The sequence below is a fragment of the Tachypleus tridentatus genome, chromosome 12 (genome assembly GCF_004210375.1).
Source record: "Tachypleus tridentatus isolate NWPU-2018 chromosome 12, ASM421037v1, whole genome shotgun sequence".
Taxonomy (NCBI): domain Eukaryota; kingdom Metazoa; phylum Arthropoda; class Merostomata; order Xiphosura; family Limulidae; genus Tachypleus; species Tachypleus tridentatus.
This window is the reverse complement of record NC_134836.1, coordinates 59,883,889-59,911,150: the sequence shown is the minus strand read 5'-3', so window position 1 is coordinate 59,911,150 and position 27,262 is coordinate 59,883,889. Positions and strand designations below refer to the sequence as shown.

The 27,262-nt window shown below is 33.1% G+C and overlaps 1 pseudogene across 1 annotated transcript in view; it reads right to left on the bottom strand.

Annotated features, from left to right (window-relative positions):
• Positions 1-27,262, bottom strand: part of LOC143235631 (hemicentin-2-like) — a 133,220-nt pseudogene that overhangs the window by 10,836 nt on the left and 95,122 nt on the right. Inside the window, exons 7-12 of the transcript XR_013019341.1 lie at positions 14,240-14,511; positions 11,806-12,072; positions 11,079-11,417; positions 8,760-9,014; positions 5,392-5,661; positions 59-196 (exon numbers count right to left, since the gene is read on the bottom strand). The product of XR_013019341.1 is annotated as a hemicentin-2-like (transcript). The remainder of the gene's footprint in view (positions 1-58; positions 197-5,391; positions 5,662-8,759; positions 9,015-11,078; positions 11,418-11,805; positions 12,073-14,239; positions 14,512-27,262) is intronic.

Sequence of the window (27,262 nt, the reverse complement as noted above, 5' to 3'; positions counted from 1 at the left end):
TAAAATATGATGTTCTATACTATAGTATAAACAAAGTTAGAATAAAGGTTCGACTTACTGGGCATGCGTCGATTGAAAAGAACCACAATCAAGCTGACAAGCAATACTATGACAAGGACCACCAGCCCTCCAGCAACGCCAGCCACAATTATGAGGTTTTCTTCGCTCAGTAGCAGCTGTACCCAACCTTCTGGAGCTATCAACAACAGCATTAAGCACGGCTACAGTTGTTACTTAGAACCGTTGTTAGAACTAATTTCTTACGTTAAGTGGTACAATTTGTCTATAGAAACACAAAAACCCTTCAACCAAGATTCATCTTCAGAAACGTGTATTAAGGAAGTGAATACTTTAGATAATACCTACGTTCTAAGTTGTAGATATAGAAACAAGATTAGAATCAGGTATCTTGTTTATCTTCACCACATAGGCTTTATTCACTAAAGTTATTGGAGCCTCACATAATTTATTCATGAGATGTTTGTATACTAATACAGGTATCCAGTAAAAGCGAACGTTTAGTTAAAAACATTTACGCTATTCCTTCAATGTATCATAACTAATACGTATTATAACAAAACCACATAATTCTCAAAAGGAAAAGCGTTATTAAATTTCTAAATAAGCGACATTTATCGTTCATAAAATTTTAAGAACGAGGCTAGTTTTTAATGTAAACTATTGTTCTAAAATTGAAACATATAACAGTATTAGGCTTACTAATTATTATAAAACACTATATTTTTAATCTATCCCATTTAAAATAGGATGTTTACTACTGCTACAATGTCTTATGGCAAGAATAGCTGTATCATAATAATGTCGTGCATGATATCTCATAAATAATGTCGTGCACGATGTCTCATATTACAATTACTAGATATAGAAATCATCCAAGTGTTAATCAATTTAGTATGCTAATTATCCATTCGTTGCTAATAATGGCAACACTTGTTTATGTGGGTTTTAGTTTGCTATTTTAAAAAAACAAACTCAGGTCTATACGTAAATTTTACGCAAATACTCTCTGTAAGTGACTTCATATTTGTGAATGTTCTTCTAAAGTTTTATGCACAATAAATTATATTAATTGTTTAATCAACAAAATGTAATTAGATATGAATAATTGTTTGTTTGTTTTTCAACGACGGTATCATTCATTTCCAGACAAAATGTGTTAGTGTTCTAATTATAATATTTTATTATAATTAACGGGTTAGTATTCTAATTATAATATTTTATTATAATTAACGTGTTAGTATTCTAATTATAATATTTTATTATAATTAACTTAAAGTTTCATTTCTGTGCAAAACCCTAAGAAATCATGGGCAGATAAGTTAGATTGTATGTAAGAATATTGGTCAGCACATAAGTATTGTATTGTGTTCCTAATATCTTACTACTTGTGTCAATAAAAAGTTACAATAACAAACAATAATGTTTTCATACCTTTAAGACCAAGGCAGTTGTTGAGAAAACCTTCAATGTTAGTTATTAAAGATAAGAAGTGATAATATTGTCGCTTTTATAGCTATTATTTGGAGTAACAAGAGTTAACCATGTAAAGAATGTCTAGGTCATGACATGAGAAACAGGTCAATGAATTAGCCTTTAATTCACTTTGTTTTTTACACCACAAACTGTAATGTAAAGTTACGACTGAGACCATCTTTATGAGTGAATTAGGGACAGTAATATCAACGTTTTGTCTCAGAAGAGTCAATGACAAAGAAATAATGCCCAAAGTTTCCATACAAGTAAGGAGGAGATAATTCTGTTGATATAAAAACTGTTCAAAAAGGAGCTCATTCTGTTGATACACAAACCCCCATTTTACAACCACGTAAACAGTAAAGGTTTTACAAGCGGCACGTTAAAGAAGCTAATTCTGTTGATATACAAATCACTATCTTATCCGCCATGTAAACAGTAACTTTTTTTAGGAAACGAACAACACGTTAAATGTAGTCATTCAATTAATAATAATAAAAAGAAAGCAGAATAAACCACAACTAAATAAATATAATTTACGTCAAACTGATAACTTGAACAAGTGTTTATTTTTTCGTCAGAACATGAAGTTAATTTAATATAAGTATATCGATTGTGTTTTCATTTATGTTAAAAATTAATACACAGTTTCATGGTAGAGCTGAATGCATTTAAACCAAAATAATTTATTTACAACCTAACGAATAAGAGTCATTTTAATGTATTATCTAGACGGAAGTATACGATGTTCTTGAAACACAATTTGTGTGAATTATCTAATTTCAAGGCGTTTTTTTCTATTTCTCCAGCATTCGTCAGTTTTCTTTGCTAATTAAAATAATAACAGAATAATGAAGTAAATATATTTTTGGCTACCTTAGCTAGTAAACCATATTCACCAGGCATTGTTAACAACACTTATCTTTAGTTTTGTGACTCCCAAAGAAATCGGAAAATAAAAATTATAAAGCACTTCTCATTGTAAAGTAAAATCGTAGTGTATGTGGTTTAAAACGGTGTTTGGAAATTTTTCCAGAACCGTATAAAAGCAACAAATATGGAGAAGCACATGTATTTTATACACTGCTGGCCAATATTTTAAGGCCAATGAACATAAAGAAAAAATATGCATTTTGCGTTGTTACACTCAACAACCACTTATTTGAGTAGAGATTCGAAAGATGAAAATAAAAAAGGGAAAATAAAATAAAAACTTTTAGCATTTAATTAGGGAAAATGTGAACACCATGAAATTATCCTAAATACTAGCTGGTCAAAAGTTTAAGACCATACCATAAATAAGTCCTAAACAGGGTAGGAAATGCCCAACAAGTGGTCTCAGTAGTGTCCTAAACAGGGTAGGAAATGCCCAACGAGAGTCTCAGTAGTGTCCTAAACAGGGTAGGAAATGCCCAACAAGAGATCTCAATAGTGAGTTGCACGGTCGTCATAGCGAATAACTTCAAACATTCGCTTTAGCATAGTCGATATAAACGTTTGCAGAAGGCTGGCTGGAATGTATTCCAAGTAATGAAGATGGCTTCACGAAGATCATGCACTGTTTGGAATTGACGTCCATTTCTATAGACTTCCCTTGCATTGTGGATTGCAGCGTTGTCCTGCTGAAATACCCAGTTATTTCCACACAAGCGTGGGCATTCAGTCAATAAGGATGCTCTCTCCAACATGCCAATGTAGCCAGCTACTGTTTGAAGCCCCTGTATAACCTGAAGCTCCATTGTTCCATGGTAGGGGAAAGCACCCCATATCATGATGGAACCTTCTCCACTGTGTCATGTAGAAAATGTCTCCGGTTGGTTATCCTTATCGTGCCAGTAACGTTGGAAGCCATCTGGACCATCCAGGTTAAATTTCTTCTCATCAGAGAACAAAACCTTCTTTCGCTTTTCTACGTCCCATGTTTGGTGCTTCTCAGCTAAGTTTAACCGAGCTGTTTCGTGGTATGGAAGAAGGCGTGACCTTTGAAGACGTTTACGGTTTTTAAAGCCTTTCTGTCTCGTCTTATTGTTCTTGAGTTGCATTCTGCGTCGTAAGGGCCTTAATCTGTTTCGACGATCGGCTGGTGTCTTGTCGGACAACCAATCAAAACGTCCTGCTCAACGCCGACGAAATTTTCTTGGGTCGACCACTGGAAATTCTCGTTTCGTATCCCTCAGGGTCTTTTAAGAAATTTGTAACATCAGTTTTACTACACCCAATCTCACCAGTGATGGCACGTTGAGAGAGACCTTGCTTTTGCAGCTCAACAATTATACCACGTTCAAACTCTGTCAACTTTTTAGCCTTTGTCATGTTTTCACCCAATGTAACACAGGAGATATCAGTGTGAGATGTTGACAACGCTAATACTTGAACACAAATGACTAAATTTCGTTACGTGTTTACCAATTAACGCTTCCTTTCAGTATGGTCTTAACTTTTTGACCAGCTAGTATTTAGGCTAATTTCATATTGTTCACATTTTCTCGATTAAATGCTAAAAAAAAGTTTTTATTTTTATTTTCCCTTTTCTTATTTTCATCTTTCAAAGCTCTACTTAAATAAGTGGTTGAGTCTAACAACGCAAAATGCATATTTTTTTCTTTATGTTCATTGGCCTTAAGATTTTGGCCACCAGTGTATGGACAACTAAATCACTTAAGTAAAAGTAATAACAAATAGCAGCTATGTATATGTTTTGCTATAAACATATCATATATTATTTTTTCTGGACAGTAAAACATCGGATGAGAATAATTAACTTATGCCTTTTTAATTTCCATAGAAATATTTTTGGTCCCGGAATTCATCAAATGTCAGTTTAATGGACATTTTAATTACTTAACATAGTGTTTAGTTATGTCTTCTTCATAGTTACTGAAGATAAATAAAACTTTGTGTTATGTTTCGAACTGACAAAGTTTTTTATTCAGGTGTGTATGGTTGGTAGGCTTTCTTCAATTAGCTTTTTCTATGTTATGTATCGTTCTTGTAAAAAGGGCCCATCTTTGAATGTTGTTGTTTTCTGTACTGTAAGGATTTCAAATATATTTTCTTAGAAAATTAACGCCTACTAATAGTATAGGATTTGTTACACAATACGTGTTATTACAATCTATACTACTATAAGGTTAAAAAAGTGTGCTAACCCTAGATGAGATGTTATATATCCTAAAACACCATTTCGATAAGAAAGTAACATAACGTGTATTTACACAAAATCCACGCTATCTGAATAGTCACGCCAATATTTTACCTAATAATAGCAGCTAGTCCGGGGGTTTTAATACCCTAGCTTTTATTGCCAAAATTCAATTTACCACGTTAAACTGGTGAACGTTATGCAATTTCAAAACTTTTTACTTTGCTTATATCCAGAAATAAAAGTTACTAGGTGTTTTTTTATCTCACAAAGCTCGTTTCGGTTTTCTTTTAAATCTACGCCAAATTAAATTTCTTATCTAGAAATGCTCTGCTATATTACAGATGTACTATACGTTTTATGTTTGGATTTCACTGTGATATAAAATGTATCTGAATGTTTTCATCTCTGACTTAATCGACACACTGTAATATTTTTTTGAATATTTTAAACAAAACATATGTTTGCTCTAGCATCACAGAATAAAATCCAGTAACCCACACAGGAAAACAAAAAACATACACGTAGTTAATGTAAGCTGGAACTTTAGTAAATATCCTTTGAAATATTAAATATCTAGCAGAGGCACACTTCCTTTATTTACGAAATATTATCATTATTTATAACAGTTTTTTAATAATATGCTAATTATTATACTAATTAAGTTTGACAAAAAGGGTGAACATTAGCAGTCAACGATGTTCTTAACTTTATCTAATTAGAGTCATATATGAATAAAAGACAACAGTACTTACATGGTAGTTTTGATAGTGGAACAAAACATGGATATGACAATCCGATTGCATTTGCAGCAACACACGAGTATAAAGTAGAATAATCTTTGTGCTTTTTGGGGAGTTTCAATAGGCTATGGCTAACTCCGACGTTCACTTGGTCAACATGAACAGTTACATTGTCCCTGTACCACGTGAAGTTAACAACTCTGGGTTGAGAGTGGGCCTGACAAGTCAAGAGTGGTGTCCCGGAATTGTCGTATCCTGCACTTATCACACAGTCAGGTTTATCTGTTGGTTGAAATATTCAAACAAAAAATGAAACATTTTGATAATGCTGAAATACGTACATATAAACCATTGACGTGGCAACTTTTCATTTGAAATTATAAAAAAAAACGTTTCTACAATAATATATATATTAAAATCATGTACGATCTTTTTTTTCATATCTTTGGTTTATCTACAAAGGATATTCTTGTTTGGTTTGGTTTGCATTTCGCGCAAAGCTACACGAGGGCTATCTGCGCTAACCATCCCTAATTTAGTAGTGTAAGACTAGAGAAAAGGCAGCTTGTGATCACCACCCACCGCCAACTCTTGGGCTACTCGTTTACCAACGAATAGTGGGATTGACCGTCACATTATAACGCCCCCACGGCTGAAAGGGCGAGCATATTTGGTGTGACGAGGATTTGAATCCGCGACCCTCAGATTACGAGTTCAGTGTCTTAACCACCTGATCATGCTGGGCCTATTCATATTCAAAGAAACTACAAAAACATTTGATCACCTACAGTTGAAGATGGGTGTTGTTATGATATAAAAAGACTGTTTAGTGTATATATTATTAGTTAGCTTATTTTGTTAATAAATACTTGAAGATTGCTTAATTTATTTGTTTTTTATTATAAGAGAATTAAAAAAAGACGATTATTGAAGGTTTTATCTTTAACTAATTCTTGTCGAAAATATAACAAGCAGAAGATGTAGTTGAAACGTTTATTGGACAAGTAGCATACGACTACTAGCGTAACAGTTGTAAGTGAATTATACACAGAATATTTGTGCCATAAAAATAGGAAGAGAATGTTCGGCTTGACAACTGAAATTCTAAATTGAATAGGCCTAATGGACATTTAACAAGGAAAAGAGAACAATATAAGGTATATTATATCCATATGATTTCTATGATGTAAAAAAAAATATTATTCATAAGTATGTTTCGAATGTGTATATTATTTTGTAAACAAGTGGAGAGCACGTTGTTCGTTTATCGTTGAGTTTATCGCTAACGAGTCACAGACACCTACTGAAGAAGAATCCTAATCTCAATAACAACACAGTATACAGTTATAATAAAATAAGTATAAATAAAAGCCTTTAACTGATAATTGGCAAAAAAAAAAAAAAAAAAACTTTAACATCTGACAGGTGCTAACTTGCCATGCTGTGTAATGTAATAATATTTTATATCGTATATTCTGCCTATTTATCCCATAATAAAATATGTAACGGTTTTTTTTTCAATTTTCGTGTAAACCCCTTCACCCACTTTTCTTATCTTGAAATGTACATGGCTTACTTTAGGGAACCTTGTCCAACCTACAGTCACCATTTCATAAATTTATCCTTGAGGTTCTGCTTTTAATTTCATTTTTTAAAACTCTGATGCCTCGAAAATTTTCAGTTGTTAAAGTATTTTTTTACCTTTCCGTACTAAACTATACACTGTGTTTCTTCTCTAAATAATTAAAGGTTTTTGTTTTCTTACACTGGTAGATATATCTTATATTTTTTTGTCTTGGTTAGAATTTCGTCTGTTTTGTAATCACGTTCATGTAACTCTGTGTTGCAAGAACGTGTGCATACCTGATAAAATTTATGTAAAATTTCTCCCTTGGAAATGAACAGTTGAAATACCTGTTCACGTTAGCTTTTAACCTTTTTCTTCACTGTATGTATTATTCCAAGTTATGATTTTTAGATGTTGCTTGTCATGCTTTGTTTGCTAAGTGTCAGACCATACCAAGTTTTCTTTCCAGGATCTATTGTTAAATGAGCACTTCAGCTCGGTGCTTTCCAACGAAAGAAAAAAAACAAAGCAACTTCGTCTTGTAAGTACATTTCCTTGCCATATGTCAAGAAAACGATTGAAAAACTGAGACGGATATTCTCTGAGCTCGAATACAAAGCGAGAGTTCGATCAAGACCAACTCTATGTAACTTATTGACCAACGTAAGAAAATAACAAGTGAACCACCACTACAACCAACGGGAGCAGTAAGAAGTCTGGAAAGTAGATGTTATGATAATGTACTTTATGGATAAATAGGCCTTTGAGTAGAAGAGCCTAACAGAAGTTCAGAGACACGTGACTGAGAATTTGAAAGTAACCACATCTGTAAATATAATACGAAACAACGTGGAATAACAAATTTAAAAAAACGTTGAACGGTTAATCGAATACAAGGGGTCAAGATGGGCTGGTGAAACGGTCATATACATTCATTTATGGTTTCAATTGTTTAGTTTAGCTGTTGAGCAAAGCTACACGAAGACTACCTATGTTATACGTCTGTAATTTAGCAGTGGAGAAACTAGAGGCAAGATAAGCTAGTCAACACTACCCATCGCTAACGCTAGGGCTACTCCTTTACCAACGAACAGTGGAACTGACTGTCACATAATAACGCCCCAGGGCTAAAAGAGAAAATATGCGACGGGGATTCAAAACCACGGCTCTGAGGTTGTGAATCAGATGTCTTAACCACAGGCTATGTCGGGCCTTGTCTTAAAATACTGTAATGTATTCTGTTGATCATATTTTGTTAGTTGACAAGTATAAGTAATAAAGTTATTTTAAATAACGGACTATTCAAAATTTTAAGGCATTTTCTTTTCGGAAACCTCTATTAAGTAAGAGTTAACAAGAAACTAAACTTCAAATTCATAGTTACTTGTTTATTTCTTTATGATAATATTCTGTCATTTCTTCAATTTCAACCACACGAATTAAACACGAGATAGACAATACATATCTTATTTGTTAATATGATCGTTACGATATACTGTTTCCATTGTCTGTACGTAGTATTATTCAAGTCGTGCTCAAATATTAAAAACTGCTTTCAAACATTGTTTATTCAACACTGAAATATGAGAAATGGAGTCAACTCAGTGATTCAAAATACGAGTCAAAATATTATATCGATTTAAAAATTTGTCAAAAAACATTTTATGGTTCAGCTTGATGATATTTTATATAGATGATGGTACAGAAAAACGGTGTTTATAACTTTCTCGTTACAATATTATATTGACTAGATAATACCTATTTAAAAGCGCCTACTTGAACTGAGTAGAAAACAACGAAACAGTTAACTTACGAAGAACACGAATAAATGCCGCCGTCTTTGCTCTGCCATGTCTGTTTCTAACAACGCACGTGTAGTTTCCAGCCATTTCCTTAGACAAAGAAGAATTGAATGACAGAACCGGACCTTGTGACACTGGTTTTCCTCTTTGGAGCCAGATATATTTTCCATTAGGATGGGCAGAGGCAGAACACACTAGGTCTTCTGGGATTTCGCCTTCCAAAATCTCCAGCTGAACCACTGAAATCTTAATATCTTCTGGAGGATCTGAACCGATTAAAAATAAGTGCTACTAACACATAGTTACTTAACAAAACTATGCAACATTGTATAGTTTTGACCAAGTGTTATTTTATACAAGAATATAAAAATTATATTTTTTAAAACATTTAACACACCCATTTCAACCCCTCAAGCTTATGAAACGAATGTCAACTAAGAATTATTTTCGAAGTAGTTCAATGCTTAAGACGAATCTAACGCCTTAGCATACGTAATAAGATTACCACGTTCCTAAAGCAACAACAACGATTTTAACCTATTGAAAGCAATGTTTCTTTATGTTATTTTTTACTATCAACATATTCTGTTTTACAAATCAAATTGGTTTAACTCATAGGGAAGTTTTTAAACAAACCTACAGTTGAAACATGTTGAAATTATTTGTTTATTTTAGCACAAAGACACACAATAAGCTATTTGCGCTAATTAAACAGGGAAATTGCACGGGTAATAAGGCGTGTTTAAATATTCGAAATATATTAAAATCTCAAAATTATTTTCTTACATAGAGATCTAACAATTTTTTTTCGTGTCTTTATCTATATTGATGTATGTTGCGAAATATTACAAATAACACTGCACAACAACTACTTACAAAGAAAACTCTCTATTTAATATGTATGTATTTTAAATTCCACACTCTGTATCAATAACCAACTATAAGAAAAAGGTTGGTATTGGAGAAAATTTATTTTATAGCAGTTTACGAACTTAAACGTATGTTTGTTTTTGAATTTCGTGCAAAGCTACACGAGAGCTATCTGCGCTAACCGTCCCTAAGTTAGCAGTGCAAGACTAGAGAGAAGGCAGCTAGTCATCACCACCCACTGCCAACTCCTGGGATACTCTTTTACCAACGAATAGTGGGATTCACCGTCACATTATAACGTCCCTACGGCTAAAAAGAACAAACATGTTTGGTGTGATGGGGATTCGAACCCACGACCCTCAACTTAGGAGTCAAATGCTTTAACCACCTGGCCATGCCGGGCCTTGTTTGTTTGTAGTTAAGCTCGAAGATACACAACGGGCTATCTGTGCCGTGCCAACAACAAGTATCGAAACTCTGTTTTTATCATTATAAGCTTTCAGATTTACCGCTAAGTCACTGATGAGCGCACGCTTCAGCGTTTGTTTCAGGTAGTCGAGCGTAAAGATACACAATCAGCTATCTGTGCTGTGTCCATCACGAGTACTGAAACCCGGTTTCTTGTATTATAAGGGTTCGGACTTAGCGCTAAATTAATTTTTAGGTTCTGCATCTCAAATACGCATAGTTTAGTTGTTCGTAGAGCTGGATAAACTAGCATCTCAGAACGGCTGGTACGGGTATTAACACTTTTATCGATAAGCAGGTTATCTTTGTTAACCTGAAGATGACCTAGGAAGGTCGAAACGTTGTTCTGTGCTTTATTTTATTTATAGTTTTAATACCCTTACCACCTGTCTTGAGAATATATTTTTACTTGAAGTGGGTTTCTCGTCATCATTAGTAGGTAGACAGACAAATCTATAAATACGTCTTAAATGAAGTATTCAAATAATAGACAAAATACAAACTTATAAATAAATATGAATCTACAAAAAATTATCTAGAATTGTGTAAATAATTCATATGGTATACAACAATAAATAATTCAAACCAATATTATATACCATACGTTACACAATAATAAATAATTCATACCAATATTGTATACCATACGATATACAACAATACATAATTCATACCAATATTGTATATCATACGATATACAATAATAAATAATTCATACCAATATTGTATACCATATGATATACAACATTCATAAGGTTTTTCTTTTGTTAAGAACAAAGTGCTCAATGGCCTGTCTCCCCACTGTGGGTTCGAATCTCGATTCTTAATGTTATCATTCACTAAGACACCAATTCCAATAATATCGAATACAGGAACTTCAATAGAAAGATAAAGCGTTACTGCTACAACCCAATACATCAGTCAAACAGTTGTAGAAAGACAACAATGATCACAAAAATAAATAAAATGAATAACTGAAAAAGGCTACTTACATTCCAGTCTGAAAACCATAGTGCTCGAGACACTGTCACCCACTTCATTCTCTGAGCTTTTACAGGTGAAATTATTGAAGTCGAAACTCTCAGATGGAAAATGTCTCATATTCCAGGATAAAATGCTAACTACAGAATCAAACGTGTTATTGTCAACATCTGGTGCCTCTCGGAATGTTTCTATTGTAAATAACTTAGATCCATTTAGACTTTTATTGTTTCGGTACCAGGTAATGTCACATAAAGGTTCACATTCCACTCTGCATCTTAAATTTACAGACTGAAGATTGCGCAGAGCTCCACCAGTTCTTGGAAGTTCTTCCACCAACCTTGGCGGAGCTATACGGAGAAAACGTATTTAAAATTATTATCACAAATACTGTTAGAGTTTTCTGACCATTTCGTGTAGGAACGACGATCCTCATCTTCAAATATATAGCCAGTAATCTTAGTACATCAATAAATTGAAACGAGTTAAAATACATGAACTTCTTGATATATAGAGTCTGTAATAATATTTAAGCCTTTAAGTTTCGTGCTCTAGTGATGAACAGAACTCAACAATTTGCAAAAAAGCTGGTTATATTTTATGACAAACCTTGCTAAGCTTGAGAAATAATAAACTAACACGAGAGCAATCAAAATTTCTGAGTTATTTAACTGCTACCTGAACACAAGTGAAAGACACGTATTTTATACACAATGTTATCTTATAACTGGAACTCACCCAAAGCGTCTAGTTTGAAAGGTGCTGCTGAATCACCAGTGGCCACCTGATTTATTGCAGCACAGGAGTAGTTACCTTCAGCACCTACAGATATGGGTTCACTGACATAAACATCTGATGTGTTATTTAACACTAAGTCGTTTATTTCCCAACGAAAGATACTAGCCGGTGGAAATCCCGGGTCACTTATCTCACAGTATAATGTCACAGGATTTCCTTTCACCATCTTTTCTTCTTTTGATAATACCTTTGATGGACCAGGAGGATCTGTAATTCAAAAAGCTCGAGGTGTGATTAGGAAACATGTAATTTTTCATACAACATCTTGACACGAACATTCCAAATGATTTATGCTAAAATGTTTTGTTGTTGTTGTTTATCGCAGCTTGTAAGATGCAACAAAATTCACACAACGATATAAAATTTTCTGTGCAACATTCATAAGATCACACAAAGTTTTCACGAAACGAGGCTTCTCACATATGAGAGTTTTGTAATAAACTCAACCTTTTTTTTGCTGTTTATACTGCTACCTTTTCGAGGCGATTGTAAACAATTTTAGTTTGACTAACATTGTTAGTTTTAGCTTTTAACCAGTAATTATAAATTGTAAATCAATTTTTTTACGAAGTATACAATTATTTTCGTTACTTTGAAACTTAGCAGGAGCGATACTTAAAACAAATAGCTGTGTACTTATAAAACAAGGTGCACATATAAATGTTTCGGAAATCAACAGATTGCATTTTTAGTGTCTAAAGCAAAATAAAAGAATTACATAATTCTCAGTATTGTTTGTTTTTAAATTTTGCGCAACGCTACACGAGGGATATCTGCGCGAGCCGTCTCTAATTCAGTGTCGAATGCCCTAACCAACTGGCCATGACGGGCCCATTTCAAAGTACGTAACTGAAATATGTTGCATGTTACTACGTTATTGGTCATTGGATATTGTTAAGATAAATTATATAAAGTATGTTGCATATTGGTGCCATGCTGTTCTACGAATCAGTTATAGCGCCTGATGTAAACAAATGTTTTTGTTAGTTTTGTACATGATGTAATATAGTCTGTGTTAAATAAACATCTTTTATGTGTTTTGAAAGTGAAGATATTCAATCTGTTTTACATTAGAAAAAGCAAAAAACGGTTTAAGTGATGTAATCTTGGAAAAGCATTAGGCCTAACATTCGTGACAAATAGCACTTAAACAGTAGATGGCTTTTTCATCGCACTGTTTCTAATTTATCCACTTCGGATTCCATTTTAGACATCCGTGAAATAGTCCTTCAAAACTATCTTGTGAGAAATTCAGTTGAAATTGAGAAAAAATATTTGCAATTCACGTGAATTATATTACGATCATTAAGCTTATATTTAATTATTTTTAATGTTAATTTCATTAACAGTATTTGTTAAGATGCTTAATACATATATAATTTTTTTTCATTTCAGAGTCATTTTGCCTCGTTAGATTAGCTTACGAATTTATGACCGGCCATTGATTTCACCGAGAATATCCAAATGACAAACAAATAAATTCTAATAATCATAATTTATTTTATAACATAACGTTCTTAATAAACTGTGCATTATTTACTGTGTTAATTTTACATCTGTATATGTATTATGTTTAATTGAGATTCTACTGATTACTATTTAAACTACATAATGATGATTTGAAACCGTACTGACTGAGTCAACCGTCGAAGATTGAGTTTATAAGTTCACAGTCTCTGAAACGTAATTGTTTGTTTTTTAATTTCGCGCAAAGGTACACGAGGGCTATCTGCGCTATCCGTCCCTAATTTAGCAGTGTAAGACTAGAGACAGGGTAGCTAGTCATCACCACCCACTGCCAACTCTTGGACTAAACTTTTACTAACGAATAGTGGGATTGTCCGTAACTTTATAACGCCCCCACAGCTAAAAGGGCGAGCATATTTGGTGTGACGGAGATTCGAACCTTCGACCCTCGGATAACGAGTCGAGTGCCTTAACTACCTGGCCATACCAGGCCTAAGATGTAATATATGGACTCGAAGAAGAACTGCTGTATTAAAAGTTTCATGGATTTTCCGTCTTGTTAGCTTTAATCACGCCCTCATAAAGAAATTTGCGAGAATCATCAAAACAGTCATTTAAAGACGTTCAGCAGAAATGTTATGAAAATATTTATTAAACGTTGTCAACTAAGTGTTCAACATGTTCAATATTAACGTAAAGTGATAACTTTAAAAATAATCTTTTACTTCGTCAAAAAGATGTTAAATGATACATTATAAAATCTTCTCCAAGTGTTAGGGATAAAACTAAATACGTTTTGATGACCACGCTTAAAACACATATATAAACAATTTATCACTAACGTTGTATTTCAAAGCTAATTCAGAATTCAGAAAGAAATGTGTCAAAACAAGACAAAGAAACTCACAGTACACTGTTAAAACTTCTGGTGAAGATATCGGGCTCCAGTCAGCTCCGTTGTTTCCTGACAGGAGTAATTACCAGCAAAATGTCTTTTAATGCTCGTTAGAATTAGTTTACTACTTGTGCTTTCTTCAAGCAATTCTTCATCTTTGTACCATTTCACTCGTGTCAAGTTTTTAGGGTTACCGTCTAAAGTGTCACATGTGAGCAGCACTGAAGAATTGGTTCCTTCTACTGCTATGGGCGATTGAAGATTAAGGCTGACTTGAGGTGAATCTAGAATAAGAAAATAACGATTTACTGCTAAAAGAAAGAATAATATGTAATTATTTCTGGTTTCTTTATAACAATTGAAAATTCAAGATTGTGAAAACTTCACGTACGTGTTCCTATACTCTCTCTCCTTTCTTATTCGACTGAACCAAAATATCTGTAAAGTAAGATATATCTTATTGTGTGTGTGTGTATGTGTTTGGTATAACAAAGCCACAAAGGGGAATCGAACCCCTGATTTTAGCGTTGTAAATCCGGAGACATACCGCTGTACTAGCTGGGGGCTATATCTTATTAAACTAATTTTGAGAAATGTTAGTATTGCAATATTATGTCCAGAAAAAGATTAGTTCTTTAATAAATTACTCAATAAGTAAAATAATTCTATTTTAAAAGAAATTGATGATGACTATCACCACCCACCGCCAACTCTTGGGTTACTCTTTTACCAACGAATAGTGGGATTGACCGTCACATTATAACGCCCGCAAGGCAGAAAGGGCGAGCATGCTTGGTGTGATGAGGATTCGAACTCAGATAAATTTGTATGAGTATATAATATTCAAACATTAATAAAATAAGAAAATGTTACGTAACGAAATATATCCATTAAGTACGACATACAACTTAAACAATGGCATAATGATCGGAAGAAACGACATACAACTTAAACAATGGCATAATGGTCGGTAGAAACGACATACAACTTAAACAATGGCATAATGGTCGGTAGAAAAGACATACAACTTAAACAGTGACATAATGATCGGTAGAAAAGACATACAACTTAAACAATGGCATAATGGTCGGTAGAAAAGACATACAACTTAAACAATGGCATAATAATCAGTAGAAAAGACATACAACTTAAACAATGGCATAATGGTCGGTAGAAAAGACATACAACTTAAACAGTGACATAATGATCGGTAGAAAAGACATACAACTTAAACAATGGCATAATGGTCGGTAGAAAAGACATACAACTTAAACAATAGCATAATAATCAGTAGAAAAGACATACAACTTAAACAATGGTATAATGATCGGTAGAAAAGACATACAACTTAAACAGTGACATAATGATCGGTAGAAAAGACATACAACTTAAACAATGGCATAATAATCAGTAGAAAAGACATACAACTTAAACAATGGCATAATGGTCGGTAGAAAAGACATACAACTTAAACAATGGCATAATGGTCGGTAGAAAAGACATACAACTTAAACAATGGCATAATGGTCGGTAGAAAAGACATACAACTTAAACAGTGACAAAATGATCGGTAGAAAAGACATACAACTTAAACAATGGCATAATGGTCGGTAGAAAAGACATACAACTTAAACAATGGCATAATAATCAGTAGAAAAGACATACAACTTAAACAATGGCATAATGGTCGGTAGAAAAGACATACAACTTAAACAATGGCATAATGGTCGGTAGAAAAGACATACAACTTAAACAATGGCATAATGGTCGGTAGAAAAGACATACAACTTAAACAATGGCATAACGGTCGGTAGAAAAGACATACAACTTAAACAGTGACATAATGATCGGTAGAAAAGACATACAACTTAAACAATGACATAATGGTCGGTAGAAAAGACATACAACTTAAACAATGACATAATGGTCGGTAGAAAAGACATACAACTTAAACAATGGCATAATGATCGGTAGAAAAGACATACAACTTAAACAATGGCATAATGGTCGGTAGAAAAGACATACAACTTAAACAATGGCATAATAATCAGTAGAAAAGACATTCAACTTAAACAATGGCATAATAATCAGTAGAAAAGACATTCAACTTAAACAATGGCATAATGGTCGGTAGAAAAGACATACAACTTAAACAATGGCATAATGGTCGGTAGAAAAGACATACAACTTAAACAATGGCATAATGGTCGGTAGAAAAGACATACAACTTAAACAATGGCATAATGGTCGGTAGAAAAGACATACAACTTAAACAGTGACATAATGATCGGTAGAAAAGACATACAACTTAAACAATGGCATAATAATCAGTAGAAAAGACATTCAACTTAAACAATGGCATAATAATCAGTAGAAAAGACATTCAACTTAAACAATGGCATAATGGTCGGTAGAAAAGACATACAACTTAAACAAAGGCATAATGGTCGGTAGAAAAGACATACAACTTAAACAATGGCATAATGGTCGGTAGAAAAGACATACAACTTAAACAATGGCATAATAATCGGTAGAAAAGACACACAACTTAAACAGTGACATAATGATCGGTAGAAAAGACATACAACTTAAACAATGGCATAATGGTCGGTAGAAAAGACATACAACTTAAACAATAGCATAATAATCAGTAGAAAAGACATACAACTTAAACAATCGCATAATGGTCGGTAGAAAAGACATACAACTTAAACAATGGCATAATGGTCGGTAGAAAAGACATACAACTTAAACAGTGACATAATGATCGGTAGAAAAGACATACAACTTAAACAATGGCATAATGGTCGGTAGAAAAGACATACAACTTAAACAATGGCATAATAATCAGTAGAAAAGACATACAACTTAAACAATGGCATAATGATCGGTAGAAAAGACATACAACTTAAACAATGGCATAATGGTCGGTAGAAAAGACATACAACTTAAACAATAGCATAATAATCAGTAGAAAAGACATACAACTTAAACAATGGTATAATGGTCGGTAGAAAAGACATACAACTTAAACAGTGACATAATGATCGGTAGAAAAGACATACAACTTAAACAATGGCATAATAATCAGTAGAAAAGACATACAACTTAAACAATGGCATAATGGTCGGTAGAAAAGACATACAACTTAAACAATGGCATATTGGTCGGTAGAAAAGACATACAACTTAAACAATGGCATAATGGTCGGTAGAAAAGACATACAACTTAAACAATGGCATAATAATCAGTAGAAAAGACATACAACTTAAACAATGGCATAATGGTCGGTAGAAAAGACATACAACTTAAACAATGGCATAATGGTCGGTAGAAAAGACATACAACTTAAACAATGGCATAATGGTCGGTAGAAAAGACATACAACAAACAATGGCATAATGGTCGGTAGAAAAGACATACAACTTAAACAATGGCATAATGGTCGGTAGAAAAGACATACAACTTGAACAATGGCATAATAATCAGTAGAGAAGACATTCAACTTAAACAATGGCATAATAATCAGTAGAAAAGACATTCAACTTAAACAATGGCATAATGGTCGGTAGAAAAGACATACAACTTAAACAATGGCATAATGGTCGGTAGAAAAGACATACAACTTAAACAATGGCATAATGGTCGGTAGAAAATACATACAACTTAAACAGTGACATAATTATCGGTAGAAAAGACATACAACTTAAACAGTGACATAATGATCAGTAGAAAAGACATACAACTTAAACAATGGCATAATGGTCGGTAGAAAAGATATACAACTTAAACAATGGCATAATGATCGGTAGAAAAGACATACAACTTAAACAGTGACATAATGATCGGTAGAAAAGACATACAACTTAAACAGTGACATAATGATCGGTAGAAAAGACATACAACTTAAACAGTGACATAATGGTCGGTAGAAAAGACATACAACTTAAACAATGGCATAATGGTCGGTAGAAAAGACATACAACTTAAACAATGGCATAATGGTCGGTAGAAAAGACATACAACTTAAACAATGGCATAATGGTCGGTAGAAAAGACATACAACTTAAACAATGGCATAATAATCAGTAGAAAAGACATTCAACTTAAAGAATGGCATAATGGTCGGTAGAAAAGACATACAACTTAAACAATGGTATAATGGTCGGTAGAAAAGACATACAACTTAAACAGTGACATAATGATCGGTAGAAAAGACATACAACTTAAACAATGGCATAATGGTCGGTAGAAAAGACATACAACTTAAACAATGGCATAATGGTCGGTAGAAAAGACATACAACTTGAACAATGGCATAATAATCAGTAGAGAAGACATTCAACTTAAACAATGGCATAATAATCAGTAGAAAAGACATTCAACTTAAACAATGGCATAATGGTCGGTAGAAAAGACATACAACTTAAACAATGGCATAATGGTCGGTAGAAAAGACATACAACTTAAACAATGGCATAATGGTCGGTAGAAAATACATACAACTTAAACAGTGACATAATTATCGGTAGAAAAGACATACAACTTAAACAGTGACATAATGATCAGTAGAAAAGACATACAACTTAAACAATGGCATAATGGTCGGTAGAAAAGATATACAACTTAAACAATGGCATAATGATCGGTAGAAAAGACATACAACTTAAACAGTGACATAATGATCGGTAGAAAAGACATACAACTTAAACAGTGACATAATGATCGGTAGAAAAGACATACAACTTAAACAGTGACATAATGGTCGGTAGAAAAGACATACAACTTAAACAATGGCATAATGGTCGGTAGAAAAGACATACAACTTAAACAATGGCATAATGGTCGGTAGAAAAGACATACAACTTAAACAATGGCATAATGGTCGGTAGAAAAGACATACAACTTAAACAATGGCATAATAATCAGTAGAAAAGACATTCAACTTAAAGAATGGCATAATGGTCGGTAGAAAAGACATACAACAAACAATGGTATAATGGTCGGTAGAAAAGACATACAACTTAAACAGTGACATAATGATCGGTAGAAAAGACATACAACTTAAACAATGGCATAATGATCGGTAGAAAAGACACACAACAAACAGTGACATAATGATCGGTAGAAAAGACATACAACTTAAACAATGGCATAATGGTCGGTAGAAAAGACATACAACTTAAACAATGGCATAATGGTCGGTAGAAAAGACATACAACTTAAACAATGGCATAATGGTCGGTAGAAAAGACATACAACTTAAACAATGGCATAATGATCGGTAGAAAAGACACACAACTTAAACAGTGACATAATGATCGGTAGAAAAGACATAAAACTTAAACAATGGCATAATGGTCGGTAGAAAAGACATACAACTTAAACAATAGCATAATAATCAGTAGAAAAGACATACAACTTAAACAATGGCATAATGGTCGGTAGAAAAGACATACAACTTAAACAATGGCATAATGGTCGGTAGAAAAGACATACAACTTAAACAATGGCATAATAATCAGTAGAAAAGACATACAACTTAAACAATGGCATAATGATCGGAAGAAACGACATACAACTTAAACAATGGCATAATGGTCGGTAGAAACGACATACAACTTAAACAATGGCATAATGGTCGGTAGAAAAGACATACAACTTAAACAATGGCATAATGGTCGGTAGAAAAGACATACAACTTAAACAATGGCATAATAATCAGTAGAAAAGACATACAACTTAAACAATGGCATAATGATCGGTAGAAAAGACACACAACTTAAACAGTGACATAATGATCGGTAGAAAAGACATAAAACTTAAACAATGGCATAATGGTCGGTAGAAAAGACATACAACTTAAACAATAGCATAATAATCAGTAGAAAAGACATACAACTTAAACAATGGCATAATGGTCGGTAGAAAAGACATACAACTTAAACAATGGCATAATGGTCGGTAGAAAAGACATACAACTTAAACAATGGCATAATGGTCGGTAGAAAAGACATACAACTTAAACAATGGCATAATAATCAGTAGAAAAGACATTCAACTTAAAGAATGGCATAATGGTCGGTAGAAAAGACATACAACTTAAACAATGGTATAATGGTCGGTAGAAAAGACATACAACTTAAACAGTGACATAATGATCGGTAGAAAAGACATACAACTTAAACAATGGCATAATGATCGGTAGAAAAGACACACAACTTAAACAGTGACATAATGATCGGTAGAAAAGACATACAACTTAAACAATGGCATAATGGTCGGTAGAAAAGACATACAACTTAAACAATGGCATAATGGTCGGTAGAAAAGACATACAACTTAAACAATGGCATAATGGTCGGTAGAAAAGACATACAACTTAAACAATGGCATAATGATCGGTAGAAAAGACACACAACTTAAACAGTGACATAATGATCGGTAGAAAAGACTTAAAACTTAAACAATGGCATAATGGTCGGTAGAAAAGACATACAACTTAAACAATAGCATAATAATCAGTAGAAAAGACATACAACTTAAACAATGGCATAATGGTCGGTAGAAAAGACATACAACTTAAACAATGGCATAATGGTCGGTAGAAAAGACATACAACTTAAACAATGGCATAATAATCAGTAGAAAAGACATACAACTTAAACAATGGCATAATGATCGGAAGAAACGACATACAACTTAAACAATAGCATAATGGTCGGTAGAAACGACATACAACTTAAACAATGGCATAATGGTCGGTAGAAAAGACATACAACTTAAACAATGGCATAATGGTCGGTAGAAAAGACATACAACTTAAACAATGGCATAATAATCAGTAGAAAAGACATACAACTTAAACAATGGCATAATGATCGGTAGAAAAGACACACAACTTAAACAGTGACATAATGATCGGTAGAAAAGACATAAAACTTAAACAATGGCATAATGGTCGGTAGAAAAGACATACAACTTAAACAATAGCATAATAATCAGTAGAAAAGACATACAACTTAAACAATGGCATAATGGTCGGTAGAAAAGACATACAACTTAAACAATGGCATAATGGTCGGTAGAAAAGACATACAACTTAAACAATAGCATAATAATCAGTAGAAAAGACATACAACTTAAACAATGGTATAATGGTCGGTAGAAAAGACATACAACTTAAACAGTGACATAATGATCGGTAGAAAAGACATACAACTTAAACAATGGCATAATAATCAGTGGAAAAGACATACAACTTAAACAATGGCATAATGGTCGGTAGAAAAGACATACAACTTAAACAATGGCATAATGGTCGGTAGAAAAGACATACAACTTAAACAATGGCATAATGGTCGGTAGAAAAGACATACAACTTAAACAGTGACAAAATGATCGGTAGAAAAGACATACAACTTAAACAATGGCATAATGGTCGGTAGAAAAGACATACAACTTAAACAATGGCATAATAATTAGTAGAAAAGACATACAACTTAAACAATGGCATAATGGTCGGTAGAAAAGACATACAACTTAAACAATGGCATAATGGTCGGTAGAAAAGACATACAACTTAAACAATGGCATAATGGTCGGTAGAAAAGACATACAACTTAAACAATGGCATAATGGTCGGTAGAAAAGACATACAACTTAAACAGTGACATAATGATCGGTAGAAAAGACATACAACTTAAACAATGACATAATGGTCGGTAGAAAAGACATACAACTTAAACAATGACATAATGGTCGGTAGAAAAGACATACAACTTAAACAATGGCATAATGATCGGTAGAAAAGACATACAACTTAAACAATGGCATAATGGTCGGTAGAAAAGACATACAACTTAAACAATGGCATAATAATCAGTAGAAAAGACATTGAACTTAAACAATGGCATAATAATCAGTAGAAAAGACATTCAACTTAAACAATGGCATAATGGTCGGTAGAAAAGACATACAACTTAAACAATGGCATAATGGTCGGTAGAAAAGACATACAACTTAAACAATGGCATAATGGTCGGTAGAAAAGACATACAACTTAAACAATGGCATAATGGTCGGTAGAAAAGACATACAACTTAAACAATGACATAATGGTCGGTAGAAAAGACATACAACTTAAACAATGACATAATGGTCGGTAGAAAAGACATACAACTTAAACAATGGCATAATGATCGGTAGAAAAGACATACAACTTAAACAATGGCATAATGGTCGGTAGAAAAGACATACAACTTAAACAATGGCATAATAATCAGTAGAAAAGACATTCAACTTAAACAATGGCATAATAATCAGTAGAAAAGACATTCAACTTAAACAATGGCATAATGGTCGGTAGAAAAGACATACAACTTAAACAATGGCATAATGGTCGGTAGAAAAGACATACAACTTAAACAATAGCATAATAATCAGTAGAAAAGACATACAACTTAAACAATCGCATAATGGTCGGTAGAAAAGACATACAACTTAAACAATGGCATAATGGTCGGTAGAAAAGACATACAACTTAAACAGTGACATAATGATCGGTAGAAAAGACATACAACTTAAACAATGGCATAATGGTCGGTAGAAAAGACATACAACTTAAACAATGGCATAATAATCAGTAGAAAAGACATACAACTTAAACAATGGCATAATAATCAGTAGAAAAGACATACAACTTAAACAATCGCATAATGGTCGGTAGAAAAGACATACAACTTAAACAATGGCATAATGGTCGGTAGGAAAGACATACAACTTAAACAGTGACATAATGATCGGTAGAAAAGACATACAACTTAAACAATGGCATAATGGTCGGTAGAAAAGACATACAACTTAAACAGTGACATAATGATCGGTAGAAAAGACATACAACTTAAACAATGGCATAATAATCAGTAGAAAAGACATACAACTTAAACAATGGCATAATGGTCGGTAGAAAAGACATACAACTTAAACAATGGCATAATGGTCGGTAGAAAAGACATACATCTTAAACAATGGCATAATGGTCGGTAGAAAAGACATACAACTTAAACAATGGCATAATAATCAGTAGAAAAGACATACAACTTAAACAATGGCATAATGGTCGGTAGAAAAGACATACAACTTAAACAATGGCATAATGGTCGGTAGAAAAGACATACAACTTAAACAATGGCATAATGGTCGGTAGATAAGACATACAACTTAAACAATGGCATAATGGTCGGTAGAAAAGACATACAACTTAAACAATGGCATAATGGTCGGTAGAAAAGACATACAACTTAAACAATGGCATAATAATCAGTAGAAAAGACATTCAACTTAAACAAAGGAATAATAATCAGTAGAAAAGACATTCAACTTAAACAATGGCATAATGGTCGGTAGAAAAGACATTCAACTTAAACAATGGCATAATGGTCGGTAGAAAAGACATACAACTTAAACAATGGCATAATGGTCGGTAGAAAAGACATACAACTTAAACAGTGACATAATGATCGGTAGAAAAGACATACAACTTAAACAGTGACATAATGATCAGTAGAAAAGACATACAACTTAAACAATGGCATAATGGTCGGTAGAAAAGATATACAACTTAAACAATGGCATAATGATCGGTAGAAAAGACATACAACTTAAACAGTGACATAATGATCGGTAGAAAAGACATACAACTTAAACAGTGACATAATGGTCGGTAGAAAAGACATACAACTTAAACAATGGCATAATGATCGGTAGAAAAGACATACAACTTAAACAGTGACATAATGATCGGTAGAAAAGACATACAACTTAAACAGTGACATAATGATCGGTAGAAAAGACATACAACTTAAACAGTGACATAATGGTCGGTAGAAAAGACATACAACTTAAACAATGGCATAATGGTCGGTAGAAAAGACATACAACTTAAACAATGGCATAATGGTCGGTAGAAAAGACATACAACTTAAACAATGGCATAATGGTCGGTAGAAAAGACATACAACTTAAACAATGGCATAATAATCAGTAGAAAAGACATTCAACTTAAAGAATGGCATAATGGTCGGTAGAAAAGACATACAACTTAAACAATGGCATAATGGTCGGTAGAAAAGACATACAACTTAAACAGTGACATAATGATCGGTAGAAAAGACATACAACTTAAACAATGGCATAATGATCGGTAGAAAAGACACTAACTTAAACAGTGACATAATGATCGGTAGAAAAGACATACAACAAACAATGGCATAATGGTCGGTAGAAAAGACATACAACTTAAACAATGGCATAATGGTCGGTAGAAAAGACATACAACTTAAACAGTGACATAATGATCGGTAGAAAAGACATACAACTTAAACAATGGCATAATGATCGGTAGAAAAGACACACAACTTAAACAGTGACATAATGATCGGTAGAAAAGACATACAACTTAAACAATGGCATAATGGTCGGTAGAAAAGACATACAACTTAAACAATGGCATAATGGTCGGTAGAAAAGACATACAACTTAAACAATGGCATAATGGTCGGTAGAAAAGACATACAACTTAAACAATGGCATAATGATCGGTAGAAAAGACACACAACTTAAACAGTGACATAATGATCGGTAGAAAAGACATAAAACTTAAACAATGGCATAATGGTCGGTAGAAAAGACATACAACTTAAACAATAGCATAATAATCAGTAGAAAAGACATACAACTTAAACAATGGCATAATGGTCGGTAGAAAAGACATACAACTTAAACAATGGCATAATGGTCGGTAGAAAAGACATACAACTTAAACAATGGCATAATAATCAGTAGAAAAGACATACAACTTAAACAATGGCATAATGGTCGGTAGAAAAGACATACAACTTAAACAATGGCATAATGGTCGGTAGAAAAGACATACAACTTAAACAATGGCATAATGGTCGGTAGAAAAGACATACAACTTAAACAGTGACATAATGGTCGGTAGAAAAGACATACAACTTAAACAATGGCATAATGGTCGGTAGAAAAGACATACAACTTAAACAATGTCATAATGATTGGTAGAAAAGACACACAACTTAAACAGTGACATAATGATCGGTAGAAAAGACATACAACTTAAACAATGGCATAATGGTCGGTAGAAAAGACATACAACTTAAACAATAGCATAATAATCAGTAGAAAAGACATACAACTTAAACAATGGCATAATGGTCGGTAGAAAAGACATACAACTTAAACAATGGCATAATAATCAGTAGAAAAGACATTCAACTTAAACAATGGCATAATAATCAGTAGAAAAGACATTCAACTTAAACAATGGCATAATGGTCGGTAGAAAAGACATACAACTTAAACAATGGCATAATGGTCGGTAGAAAAGACATACAACTTAAACAATAGCATAATAATCAGTAGAAAAGACATACAACTTAAACAATCGCATAATGGTCGGTAGAAAAGACATACAACTTAAACAATGGCATAATGGTCGGTAGAAAAGACATACAACTTAAACAGTGACATAATGATCGGTAGAAAAGACATACAACTTAAACAATGGCATAATGGTCGGTAGAAAAGACATACAACTTAAACAATGGCATAATAATCAGTAGAAAAGACATACAACTTAAACAATGGCATAATGATCGGTAGAAAAGACATACAACTTAAACAATGGCATAATGGTCGGTAGAAAAGACATACAACTTAAACAATAGCATAATAATCAGTAGAAAAGACATACAACTTAAACAATGGTATAATGGTCGGTAGAAAAGACATACAACTTAAACAGTGACATAATGATCGGTAGAAAAGACATACAACTTAAACAATGGCATAATAATCAGTAGAAAAGACATACAACTTAAACAATGGCATAATGGTCGGTAGAAAGACATACAACTTAAACAATGGCATAATGGTCGGTAGAAAAGACATACAACTTAAACAATGGCATAATGGTCGGTAGAAAAGACATACAACTTAAACAATGGCATAATAATCAGTAGAAAAGACATACAACTTAAACAATGGCATAATGGTCGGTAGAAAAGACATACAACTTAAACAATGGCATAATGGTCGGTAGATAAGACATACAACTTAAACAATGGCATAATGGTCGGTAGAAAAGACATACAACTTAAACAATGGCATAATGGTCGGTAGAAAAGACATACAACTTAAACAATGGCATAATGATCGGTAGAAAAGACATACAATTTAAACAGTGACATAATGATCGGTAGAAAAGACATACAACTTAAACAGTGACATAATGATCGGTAGAAAAGACATACAACTTAAACAGTGACATAATGGTCGGTAGAAAAGACATACAACTTAAACAATGGCATAATGGTCGGTAGAAAAGACATACAACTTAAACAATGGCATAATGGTCGGTAGAAAAGACATACAACTTAAACAATGGCATAATGGTCGGTAGAAAAGACATACAACTTAAACAATGGCATAATAATCAGTAGAAAAGACATTCAACTTAAAGAATGGCATAATGGTCGGTAGAAAAGACATACAACTTAAACAATGGCATAATGGTCGGTAGAAAAGACATACAACTTAAACAGTGACATAATGATCGGTAGAAAAGACATACAACTTAAACAATGGCATAATGATCGGTAGAAAAGACACACAACTTAAACAGTGACATAATGATCGGTAGAAAAGACATACAATTTAAACAATGGCATAATGGTCGGTAGAAAAGACATACAACTTAAACAATGGCATAATGGTCGGTAGAAAAGACATACAACTTAAACAATGGCATAATGGTCGGTAGAAAAGACATACAACTTAAACAATGGCATAATGATCGGTAGAAAAGACACACAACTTAAACAGTGACATAATGATCGGTAGAAAAGACATAAAACTTAAACAATGGCATAATGGTCGGTAGAAAAGACATACAACTTAAACAATAGCATAATAATCAGTAGAAAAGACATACAACTTAAACAATGGCATAAT